The sequence below is a fragment of the Athene noctua genome, chromosome 22, assembly GCF_965140245.1.
Source record: "Athene noctua chromosome 22, bAthNoc1.hap1.1, whole genome shotgun sequence".
In the NCBI taxonomy this organism is placed as follows: Eukaryota; Metazoa; Chordata; class Aves; order Strigiformes; family Strigidae; genus Athene; species Athene noctua.
The window spans coordinates 5,939,327-5,952,416 of NC_134058.1; positions in this window are offsets into that span (position 1 = coordinate 5,939,327).

Consider the following 13,090-nt stretch of genomic DNA (forward strand, 5'->3'; position numbering starts at 1 on the left):
ACAAGCAGTATTGCTGCCAGCTTTGGGGCTCGCTTGCCTTTCTTCAGACATAGTGGAAGGCAGCCTGGCCTGGTGATCTGCAAGTTCCTGCTGGACACTTCATCTGGGAAAGACCTCGTGGCTTTGCCTTTCTCATCGGGTGGAAACTGGGGCTTTGAAGTGCTGCTGAGCAGTGCCCCTCCCTGCTGCTTGGCTGTCCCCCAAGCTGGCTCTGCTGTGCTCCCATTACCTCACTCCTGTGCTGTCTTTTTACCTTGAAATTGTACTGAAATTGGAGAATCTAGTGTTGAAACATTTGCTGGACATCAGACTGCAGCTGAAATCATTATGCTCCCTTTCTTATTCCTGTCAAGGTCATGGTGCACTTGGAGATTTTTATTTCTGACTGTTCAGTAAAGGTGAGTGCTGGAACCAAGAAACTCATCCACAATAGATCTGAACCCAGTGACTGTTTAGGAGCAAGCTGCAGTTTCCTCAGGTGTATTTGCTCTTCGGGTCAGTCAAATTTCGATTTCTTTACACCTGTATTTTTGTTGGTAGATATCAATATTTGAAAATTACCATCATGTTGCCTAGTTACCGTGGGGTAGAGAAATTGCATGGACTTGATTTCTGTGGGTGGCTGCGGATGGGTGTGCAAGCAATTCCCAAGCAGCTGCATGTGGTAGGAGGGAAATTCCGGACCTGGAGTACTGCATGAGAGATCAGGGATACAAATCCAACTGGAGTCAGAGACTGAAGTAGGAGTTGGTTGAGTAGATACTTAACTTTTGTGGATCTGGGTACATGATATTGCAAGCAAATAATCTGAAGAAGGTCTCTGCACTGCAACACTAGAAAAAAGGAAAAGTTAGGCTCTAATACCTCCGTATCAACAAAGAAATCACAACCTGGTCCCAGGACATAGGCTTTGACAGTCATTTTGTGCTAAAGCTTTGGCCAGTGAGTCTGTCTCTCAGATATTTGCTGAGAAGTGAAGTTCTTAGCTCAGTCTGTGCCTGGCTGAGTCTTTGCCAAGGAGGCACAAGGATGATGGGAGAGGTGACCTGGGCTGGTGTTGGTTCCTGCACTCGGAGGAATTTTGCTTCTGAAAAATGCAAATGTGGTTGGAACCAATTTTGTTGAAGAACGTGAACAGACACTCAAAGGACCTTTTTTTCACTCTCCCCATGACTTCTCCTTCTCTAATTGCTAGGATGAATGCATAAGCCCTTATACTGAAGTGTTCAGAAGAGTGGGTTTAGTCATTTTACACTCTTTCTTGGCATAAAAGGCGTCTTATTAAGCGGGTTTTAATGTTTGCTCACCAAGAGACATGGATTATAAAGCTTTAGAAATAACTTGCATCTGGAAAAGCCAATTAATAAAACAAAAATTCTGATGTCATTTTCTCATAAATTAACAATTTATAGATAATTTACAGTGCTCATGTCATTAGGCAAATGGACTTTAAATTGATTTCAAATTAGTGGGTTAATGATTTCCCACAGGTACCGTTTCAATGGGCAGCATATGCACGGTGTTTTTTCAATAAAGGGGTAGGTGTGCAGGAGCAAACTCATGCCTCTGTAATTGAGGCAATAATTAGAGTGGTGGTTACATTCAAGTGCAGTATTGATCTGCAGAAAAAGTGCTGACTGTCTCCATCACTGTGGCAAAGGGGGTAGGAAAGGACTCTGGGAAAGACTGCAGTCTTTGCATATTTCTTGTATAATAACTTTATTTTGGTACACGTTAACTCCACATGGTACATTAAGGTAGCTGATTGATTTGGTATTGTTAAATAACCTTTCAGTTCATAGTACTGGAAAAAATATTCAGCCAAGTTATAATTCTAGATGTAAGGGAACAATATGTCCCCAAATTGATTACAAGTGGGGTGACGATTGTGTGGAGTCTGAGACCAACCTGAGGTGGGAGGTGAAGTGCTCTCCTTGCTGCTGCCATGGCCAGGCTGCGTGCTGCAAGCCTGGCCCAGGAGCCAGTCTCCAGCCTTCCCGCCACTCTGGTGCCAGTTTCCATCTCTGCGTGACTTTCCTTTCTCTTGTTTTTCTTTTTCTGTCATTTCAGCCACCTGAAAAGGTTGTAAATGCTTTAGTAGACAGCCTGACTGGCTCACAGCACAGGGAGCGAAGGTTGGAGCCCTGAGGTACTCGCAGAAGGTCAGCAGTTGATATCTTAGTTTTGTCAACTGGTAGTTGCCAGGAGGTTCAAGCTAGCACCATGCTGGAGCAAATCTGGAGCAACTCCACTGGCTTGAATAGCATTTCTGTAGGCTTGTGCTGGCATTAATAAATTGATGACCTGGGCTTTTTGTGTCTCATCACCCTAATGCAAGAGGCATGAGAAATGCTAATCAATTCCTCCTCTGGGAGATGAGGAGCTGTCATCCCTACCCCACGGCTGAGCAACTGCAGCAGGGAGAGATGCCTGCCCGAGGTTGTGAGAGGGAAGAAGGGGCTTCCCTCCCATTGACTTAGTGCTGCTTTCTGCAAACCCTGCTTCACGCTGGTGTGTTCCACAGCGTGAGGTTACCGAGGCAGGACAACGCTGTGCAGAGATGATGGTCTGAATTGTCAATATCCTCAGCAGCACCCTGGGCGTTGTTGGTTGGTGCCGTGGACAGGGAGGCTGAGGGCTGGGGAGGATTACGTTTTGAGCACGACAGACAGTAAGTCATGAATTAAATGGCTGTGGAAATGGATTTTGTTGGCAGTACATATTTGTGGAGTGCAGTTTCTCTGTGGCTGGCTGTTTACACAAACTCTATTGCTTCCAAGCTTTGTATTGCAAAATTAAATTCCTCCTGCATTAAAAATTTATGTTGGATGAAAAGATCAGTATATTGAAACTTAGTGAGAATATCCCCCTCCATGCACATACACACCTCATTTAGATGTACCTTTCCTATGAATGCCAGCTGATGATCCAAATCATGTGAGATAAGGTTTATAATTACCTTCTATCAGTGCTCTTTAGGAAGTGGAAAGGTGCCCTTAAATAGGAGGTGATCCCTATAAAGATGAAATTTATATCAACTGAGAAGTTGTTACTGCATCCCTTAGCATTGCCTGTGCTTCCAGAGGCGTTGAAAAGAACCTACAGAGATAGATTTATAGGAAAGTGTCTTTTCACAATATGTTATTTTGGATTGAAGGACACTGAAATTCTGTCGTTTATTGCACAGAGCTGCTTGTGTCAGTACACAATTCAGCTTGTAATTATAGCCTTTCATCTTATTAGCATATGTAAGAGTTTATATAAGTTTTATCCAAACATCTTTTAATTCATTAGGTGTTCTCCTTGTATCTGCTGTGCCCTGGGGCTAAGAAACACTCTGCACTTGGCTTTTATGTAAATTAGACCTTAAAGCCGCACATAAATCTGTAGACATGCTTCTACCAGTTAAAAAGATGCCTTAAGATGTGTACAATGAAGGGAATAAGGATATAAAACCCCATCTCGGTAGAATACGCTTAATTTTGTATATATTTTGCAGGAAAGCAGATATAGCAGCACATCTCGAGAGGAATTTGAGGAGAGAAGGTGGATGAGGGGTGGGAAATGAAAGGGGAAGCAGGCTGATGATGAAGGTGAGCAGCAGCTTGAGGTAGAGATCCAAAACAGGGCAGGGATGGGAGGGGGGCAAGAGAGAAGAAGGCTGGAAAGACCTCACAGTGAGGCATCACAGCAAACGTGGTCTTCCAGACACGGCCACCATGAGTGCTGTATCTCTTGTGTGGGGCAGGAGGGGCGCAGGACTCTAAGCACAGGCTTAGTGCTGCTGCTGGAGAAGTCTGTTATAAGCCAGGAGCAGTGATGCCACCCTCATGGTGTGAAGGGAGCCCCGACCCTCCTTGCACAAGGGCATGCTGGTGCTGGCTGGCTGTAGCAATGCTCCATGACTTGCTGGTGTTTCCTCTGCTCAGACAGGGCTTGGCCTCTTCTGTATGAAATTTCCTTCTCCTGTTAAATCTCACACTATTTATTTCTGCCTGTTTTGCTTTGGCTGCACGCTATGAGTCTGGAGGAGCAGTGACCTGAAGGGACCATCGGTTTCTGTGGGTGAAACCTGCTGGCAGGGGAGAAGGGCTTCAGCTCCCATATACTGCTGTTCCCCATGCCTCCTTGCCGCCACAGTACTTCGAAGGGGCAAAAAAACAAATCAGCAAGAAAATCCCTCCAGTTACTCTGGGCAGCAGTAGTGGAGTCAGACTGATCACTTCTCGCCACAGATGGAGGCTGGGAAGAGCGACTCATTTCCTCCCTCCCTTGGCAACTCTCCCTTGGTCCTGGGAGCAACCTGGCAGGCAGCACCCTTTTCTTCCAGCAGCTGCAGGGCCTTTTGCTGTGGTGGCAGATGCACTTGCAGGGACCCAAGGGATAGACCTGGGAGCACCCGGCTTCAGAAGGGCTTTGTCTGATAACATAGCTCTGATTTCGAGGTGGTTGGAGCCTCGGTCATCATCTTCAGAGACCCGCAGAAAGACTTTGGGTTTGAAGCAAGCACAGAGCCCCAGATTTGCTGTTGGGCTGGACAGGCTGCAAAGGGATGGTGAAGGCCAGGGAGAGAATTCCCTCCAGGGCCTTCCTTCTCTGTGGACTGTCTCCAGGCTCTGATTTGGGGGTGACAGTGGAGCCCCACCTTGGTGAAGGTCTGGTTGATATGGGGCTGGATGGTGGTGGTGCTGCTGCTGCTAAAATTCTTGCAGACCTCGGCCACCAGCTGGTCAGCAAAGTCCCACAGGGCCCTGTGGTTGCCCACGCTGGGATGGAGGCAGAGCTGGTGGCTCACAATGCATGTCATGATGGCAGGGATGAGCTGGTGGAGCTTGGGGACAGGAGGGAACACTGTGGGACATGGGGAGAGCACAGGAGTGGCCCCACATCGGGACCCTGGGAGATTCTGGAGACAGAGAGGGGATGCTCACGATGTGTTTGACCTCATAGGAGCGAGCCCACGCAGGCCTCTGTGATCTCCTTGTAGTATGAGTGAACTCCCTTGGATAGGGGGGGAATTTGGGATACAGGGGGATTTGGGGGTGAAACATGGATCTGGGGGCCGCCAAGGGTGATTTTTGGGGTGAAAAGACCCTCCTTTGGGGTCAGGGGACTCACCCCACCATGCTCAGGTGAGAGTGGCCCCAGTAACGGTGGCGGTGCTGTCCCCCATCCCCACAGCCTGGAGCACCACCTGGGTGCCTGTCAGGGTGCTGCCCAGTGCCCTCAGTCTCGCCCAGCTACCTCCCATTGACATCTGCCCACCCCACATCCCTCCCAGTAACCCTCAGGCCACTCCTAGTAGTCTCACACGACCTCCCAGTTACCAGTGACCCCCAGCCAACAGCAGATGTGTGGCTCTGCGCTTGCTTTGGCCCTGAACAAGCGTTCTTGCCAGACCCAGCCACACCATCCAAACACACCACCTGCCCAGCCACGCAGAAGGTGCAAGCAGGGAATTCTCTCCCTGGTTATCCCAAGTGCTTTGCAGCCTGTCCAGACCCAGCAAATCTGGGGCTCTGTGCTTGCTTTGGCCCTGAACAAGACCAAAAGCAAGCATAGAGCAAAAGAGTTTGGACCTGAAAAAGACCCACAAAGGCACTGAGGCTCCCAATTTAGGAACCTAAATGGAGTTTGATGATTTTGCTGCTGGCAGCCTGTGAATGAAAGCCCCTGCCCTGCGGTGCTATCCATAAGTATCTGTCGTTCTCCATGCTTAGTGAGAGTGGAAGATACAACCTCTGATTAATGCCTCCAGGGAGTTTCTGCAATATTGTTTTGCAAGCAATTGTCATTTAACATTAAGGTAAATACCTTGCAGCTATGAACTAGAAAGCCTTTTTTCCCTTGCTTTTGAAAACAGCCTCTTGGCTTCACAAGCTCTCTGGCTAAAGTTAAAACTGCTTCTCTCATCTGCCAGCTCTCCAGCCAACCTGCTGGTACCCCGGGGCCGGCCCTGAGCAGGATGCGGTCGCCTGCATCAGGTCAGGTCACGGGTAGAGCAGCTCGCTGCTGCGCCGCCTGGGAGACCTCGGGGAGGAGAGGAAGAAATGGAAACGTGGTGTATCTGCCCTTTTTGCCTCTTGCAGGAAGAGACTGCTGGTTAGTTGGCACAGGCTAGTGCTGAGTGGTTGGATATGTAAATGAGTTCACTTTCATTAGAGATCTTGGCTATATGAAAACACCATTAACTCCATCAAGGCTCATCTCTTTTAATACCTGTGTTTCCCCTCGAGACATCTAAGTTTCTAAGCTAATAATTTCTTATCAGACTCTGGTGACTTTTACTTAAGAAAGTAGCTTGATAGGGGAGACATCACTCCTAATGCTTTTCCTTCATTTCCAAATGATGTGAAGTCTTTTAATTACTATTGCTTCTCTGAAGTGTTTAGCTTCCACCTTTGCTTGGTCCTTGTTGCCTCATCTGGTTCTTGCTGATGTAACCCAAGCTGGCTAATGTAGCCAAAACCCACAAGAAAATCCTTCCCATCACACTCTGCTGGAAATCTAATCAAGTGTTTTTTGGGGTGGTCACTGCATCATTGTAGGCAATAATGGTACCAGTATGTGCTCCTGTGAAGATGGTGGAAGTTTCTTCTTATGAAGGACAATAGCGTCTCCTTTTTCCAGCAACCCCCCAAAAAGCTAGCAGTGTGCCTTGTTCTGGCTCCTTCACAGCAATGCAAACAATTACCGTTGCGTGAAAGCCACAACTGCCCATGCTTTAACAGCACTGCAAATTACACTCATAAATTCAGAGTGCAGCTAATTGTTGTTTTATGGAGTAGATGTTCTTTAGGAAAAAAAATTAATCTGTAAACACTCCGATGCCCTGCTGAGCAGAGGGCTATTTATCTTGGGTGAAGAATAGCCTTCCAGAGCAATGTAAGTGCAAGGTGGATCACAGACTTTTCAAGGGCACTCACATTCTCCCGGTGTAGTTCTGGGCAAGTGGGATCTGCAAGAGGTTTGGGGTGTTTTTTAATGTGGGTTTTCACCTGCTGTGAGAGCAATATGCCTTGTGATTATGGTATTATTACTTGTTCTGGAAACTCATCTGGCCTGGCAGAGATCAGGGCTCCCCTGTGCTGCCTGCTGCCCTTGTGAAGGGGAAGGATGCAGTTGATTTGAAGGATTACACTCAAAGTGGATGCGACTGGCAGGGGACAGAAGTATAAACCTCATTGTGCAGGGGAAGCAAGATGCTGGGCACTATGCGTTGTTAATTTGCCAAAATACTGTTGTGTGGTATTTGTCACCATAAGGAGTTGCCATGAGACAGTTTCTGCCCTTCATCTGTCTTGAGCCTGTCCTGAGGATTGATGGGACAGCCAGGAATGAGCTGCTCTGGAATCTTGGCCCAGAGCCCTGACCTGGGGTTGCCTCGTCCTGTACCCAGGGAAAGCAACCCCCCTGTTTACTTGGGGAGGTGTCCAGGCTTCCACTGCTGGAGTGACCCTAGCTAGGCTTAAGTTCCCCTCCTTCAGACCCTGGCACTTGTGAGTCAGCCAAAACCTGCTGCTTTCCATGGTGACAGTCGCACCTGCAGAGTCTGCTCCCCCATCCTGCTGGTACCACTCTGCCTGTGGTGTGGCCCTTTAAAAGGCCACTTTGCTTCCCTGAGTGCTACCATTCTTCTGAGCCCTTCTCTCTTTAATCCTCACTGGATCCTCTGTACTCAATTGTCTTCGTCTGCGGAAATGTTATGAGGATGAGGTTTCAGCACTTTTCTCTTACGGTTATTTATTGTATTTTAATTCTGGTTTCAGTGTGCAGTGACTTGGCAGGATATGTGATTTGCAGGGAGGCAGAGAGTGGGAGGCTTTATAAATAAAAAACCTGCGTCTGTTCCGTCTCACATCATGACCAGGGGCTGATGTTCATTATGCCAGGGCAAACCTGGGAAGCTTTCCACTAAAATTTAGGGTGGCACCAACATGGTGCTGGTGTAGCAGAGATGAGAATCTGACCACATGTGAATTGTCAAGGCTGCAGCTTTCAGGGCTCTAAATAGACAACGTATATGTGTTTTAATAACTGTAACCTTCACAGCAAGTGCAGTTTCTGCTGAATGTGCAGAATGTAAACCTGCATTATAATAGCTGGAAAGGTTGTTTGTGTTAGATCGGGAGACGGTGTTCGGACTGGGCTTTGCTTTGCCCCAGAAGGCTCCAGCAAGGCTTTGGAAGGGGATGATGTGCTAATGACAATTCAGCAAATAACAGCTTTTAAAAGGTCCTTGTCTAGTAAGGTAGGGGACACCTCCAAAAACATACTTTTATTGGTTAGAAGCACATAACAGAACGTCCTTATGGGCTGAATGGGACACTGTAATTACAAGTAATAATAGTGCTTTGAGCTTTGCAAATGCTCTGTATAATCAGAATGCTTTTGGTCCTTCCTTGTAGTGCTGAGGTGAAGCAGGTAAGGACAGGGAAGTTTGTTCTGTGTTTTTCCCCTTCAATGCATGGGGAGGGCTGGTGGGATCTGTACTGAAAGCATCTGCCTCTTGCCTGAGTCCAGCTCCTGAAAAGGACTTGGACACTGTGAAGAGCTTTGGTGTAAATGCCGAGGTTGGCGTATGTCTAGTGCTACAGTGAGTGTGGCTGGACGGCCAGGCTGAGATCTGACACTGAGCAAAGTGGTGCCCGGTGGGAATCAGACATTTAAGCTTAGCCCGCCTTAGTGAGCTGTTTCGGCTGGGTGACTCCTATTGTAACACTACTCTTTTAAAGGGGAAAAACTTTGTAGCCTGTTGAAAGTGAGCGAAAGTGTTTGAAATGTAAGGTTGAGCCAGGCTTTCATGTAAACAATACGCCTTTTCCTTTCAGTAGTGTGTGTGGAGTCTTGTATGGAGTGCACCCTTGGCTGACAGCCCTGGAATTGCTAATGGTGACCTCTTCTAGGAGGGGGAGAGGAAAGGTCTCCCCAGGAGGTGTAGTGCTGTCACACTGCTGCTGCCGCTGGAGTCTGATCCTGCTTCAAGAGGAACAGACGCAAAAAGGGGTGAGAACAATAGCGGAGCTCAGGAGTGGCTCTCTCCGAGCGTGGACTTGGCTGGCAGCTCTGCTGGTGGTGGACCTGGGGCTGACCTGTCTGATGAGCTGAGCTGGAGCACCTCGTCTCTGCTGCTGAACCAAGGGTTGCTCTGCTGTGGGGTGAAGGAGGCAAAGGCTTCAGTCAGTGCTCTGCTGTAGTTGCCGGGCTAGAGCATGTGTGCGTGTTACTGTGAAAATTCAATGTATGGAGAGGCCAGGCAGGAGCAGGTTCCCCCAGTAATGCTGATTCTTGGCAATTGGTCAGAACGACTTGAAGGGGAGAAGAATCTTCATCCATCCCCTCCAACCCCAGATGTGATTTAAAGGAGTCAGTTTTTATTCCCGGTCAGAATGTGAGCTTACTCTAAATGCTGAGTGTTACTGAGTGTACACTGAGCTATAGGTGTGTGTGGTTCCTCTTGCTGCTGTACTGGGGCCCCTCGGATTTCCACTGCTGTACCTCTGCAGCTTGAAATATCTCAGCTATAACCTATTTAGCTTTCCTGGAAAAAGTGTTCAAGTAGAGCACAAGGCTTTGCAGGGTGCGTGGGTGAATGTGAGCAAAGCCAGCAAGGTGTTCAAATTCAAGTAGGTTAAAAGTGGGAAAGAGATTTTCACAGGAAACACCAAGACATGTATTCTAAGTGATTTTTTCCAAACTAAAGCCAAATCTTTTTTTTTTTTTTTTTTTTGAAACTCAAGATTTCTGGAACTGAACCTAAAAAATAAATCTCTTCCACCCTGAAAATAATCAAACCTTCAGTTTAATCACACATTTATCTTGAGTAGATTGGGCGAGAGCTGTTTCAAACTGGTGCGATTTAAGCTCACTTTTAAGCTGAAATACACATGATCATTCATTCAACGGAGCATTTGAAAAGTTACTCATTTTTAATACGCATTTCAGTCCTGTTGCCCTCAACAACTAGCATGAATGTAAGTCCATTACTTTAAAAACAAATGCAGTGCTGCGACCTTGGTAATCTGCAGCCAACCTTTCCACCAGCATTCATCTCCATGCCATATTACTTTCAAATGCACACCCCTGGGCACATGGCTCAGGTCCTTTCTGAGTTGGAGCCCAGTGTACAAACCCTTGGTGAAGTTGATCTGTGGGAACAAAAGGCTTTTATTCCACTGTCACTGCAGTTGCTGCGTGGGAGTGTTACAGTGGTGCAGGGGGAAGAAGGGGGAATGTGCTTCTGTGCGTTCAGAAAATTGAATTCGTTCTGTGTATTAAAGTAGCAAGTGTCATTTTCTTTATGCAAAAGAGAAAGTTCAAGAAAAGAGGTTTAAGTCTTCAATACAAAAGAAATATGCCTCTGGTTGTACTACTGTAAACAAATTAAGCTGGATGTCTGTCTAAACAACCGATAGCTCGCAGGCAAGTAAATAAAAACCACTCAGATTGTGACATGTCTTCAAGGAGACCTTAATGTTTTGAGTTACCTTCACTAAGGAGCAGACCGTGGTTGTTGGCAGAGCTGCCCTAGCCCTGAACTTTGCTGGCTCCAGCCTGTTTCTGTGAGCTCAGCACAGGGGTCTCTGGGGAGAGGGACTTGACTGGAGCTGGCTGGTGAGGCGGCTGCTGTGCCAGTCGCTGCTGAGCTGGCTCTGCTTCTGCCCAGCTCCCTCTGCGCACCTGCATCCTTCCTGGGGCGGCTGAGGTTTTTGCAGGTTTTGGAAAGTTACTGTGGGTGTTGTGGCACTACACACAATTCGAAGTGCATGGCTGTATTGACTGTCTGCAAAGAGGAGCTGTGGACGAAGCTGTACATTAGAGCAAAGGGGCGATGTGCCCAGCGGTGCGGGGGGAGTGAGGCACGCGTTGGCACCAGGAGTTGGGGTGGTACAAACTGTGCCCTGGGAGCCTTCAGCCTGGTTTCATCCTTGGCAGTACTGTGCTCACCCTGTGGCAAAAGCCTTTGGCTGAGTACTGGGGAATGCAGGCATGAAAAGGATTGTTGGGGCAGTGTCCATCCACTCCATGGAGCAGGGATCAGCAAGTGCAGGGAGGTGAAACACCAAACGCCTCCTTGGCATTTCCTTGTTGTCCCTCCTCAGCCAGCAACACTGCTGGTTTGTGGCTGTGAGCAGCAGGAAGCACAGGAACGATTTCTTCTTTGACATTTAAATTGCAGGCAACTTTTCCAATTAAATTTTCTTTTTTTTTTTCACTAGATGTTGGTTCAGATGTATTAGGCTCTTTATTTTATTAGGGTTATTATCTGTTGTTGAGGCTGCAAGCGATGCAGAATTTGCTGACATTTTGGCAGAAAAGCGTCTGAAAGCATCGCCTGCTCTTAACCTTTGGGAATGCAGGGGACTGCTGTTGGGCATTTGCCAAGGCCATGGCTGTCTTAAAAGCTCTGCCCCTCTTCTGGGATCTGCAACCCCAGCAAATCCAACACATGCTGGAAATCCCAGGGCACCTTTAACTACATACCCCTGGGCTGCAGCTTGTAGGCTGCCTGGGTAGAAAATGGTGGGGCCCCTGGGAAGGATACAGAGGGAAACCCCAGCCTTGCCCCTGGAATTGCCTCCCAGAAAGGTGTAGAGCTGAGCCTGAATATTTCCTAATGGTGTTGCTTTTCATCTGTTTCATTTTGCTGGCCAGATAAAGGTTTTATTTTTCCCATCATTATGAGAGATGTTCTTTGTCAAGGCTCTTAATCTCTGAGGTTGTGCAGATAAACCTACAGACCTGGAAAGACAGGAGAGGAGGAGGATGTGGCTAGTCAAGCAGAGAGAAGGAGGCTGAAGAAAGAGCAGTGGGAGGGAAGTGGGTGGAGGAGAGAGAGGTTAGGAGAGGGTGAGTTATGTCACATTGTTCATTCGTGTAACTTGTCCTGTTCTCCCAAGCTGGAGGTAATTAGAACAAACTGGGTCAGCAAAAACTTGCTGGTCTCCCCACAGAAGCATCAGGAGGTGATGCACAGGGATTTAGCCATATGATTTTTTTATTATTTTATTTTCCCATGCACTGTGGCTGGGATTTAGCTTGGAATAGCTTTACTGAGAGACCTGCAAGGCAACAGTTGGAGCATTACCCAGAGTGAGCAGGAGATGTTTGGGGATCAGCTGTGTGGCTGTTCCAGGCTTTGCAACAAGTATGTTGCAGGGATTTTGCTTTGTACAGAGCTATGTAGTTAAATCCTCTTCAGCTTCCTTATGACTGTTGCTGTTCATGAAAGTTATTTTCTCATCTGCTAGAAATAGCTCTGGTCCTAGTGTGATATGAGAGGAATGCCCTTTGCTTTGCAGGGTGTTGAGGGCTAATGCAGCTGCCTTTGCTGATTATTCTGAAGGCATGTGGGTTGCAGGAGGAAGAGGGCTTGCAGCTGCTTACCCTAGTGCTAACACCAGTGGTGGTGGTCTGGATCTGAGCCGGAGAGCTGATCTCCTGTTCCTGGCAGGTCTGGAGGCTGTGGGCTAGGTGGGTGCACGGGGGGATGCCTTTTGAGGCTCCTCAGTCATGCACCCTGAATGGGTGGCCATGTCTGAACTGTGCCTGTGGCCCTGTGGGACAAGATTTTATGCCTGGACATAAAGCTGAAAACACCCTGGGCTCAGTTAGCCTCAGCAGTGCCTCCTGTATGCTGTACATCTGGGGGAATGTACTGAGCATTATTAAATGCCCCCGCCATGCAACACAGGGCCCAGTTTCCTCTTCTACATGTATGTAAAATCCATCTAAATGTTTTTCAGGGCTGGATCAGACCCCTGCTGGTATTTAGGGCAAATTGGCACCCACACCCCCAGGATTGATGCTTGCTCTAACTCACCATTTCTCCTGACAGTCCTTTTCCTCTCCTTAGCATCTTCCATGTTAAAGTCCCAGAGCCTTTACATGCCTTAATTACCTGTTTTTCATCACATCCCTGTGGAGTAATACAATTCCCCAGTTTATAGATAGGAACTTTGAGGTGCAGAGAGGCTAATGTCAAGAGGAGAGATGCGTGGAGAATACAGACCAGCGAAGTCTTTTGACACTTAAAATTCCTTCTGATTCTGAAGGAGAATCAGAAATGCCCAATTATCTCTGCCTTTAC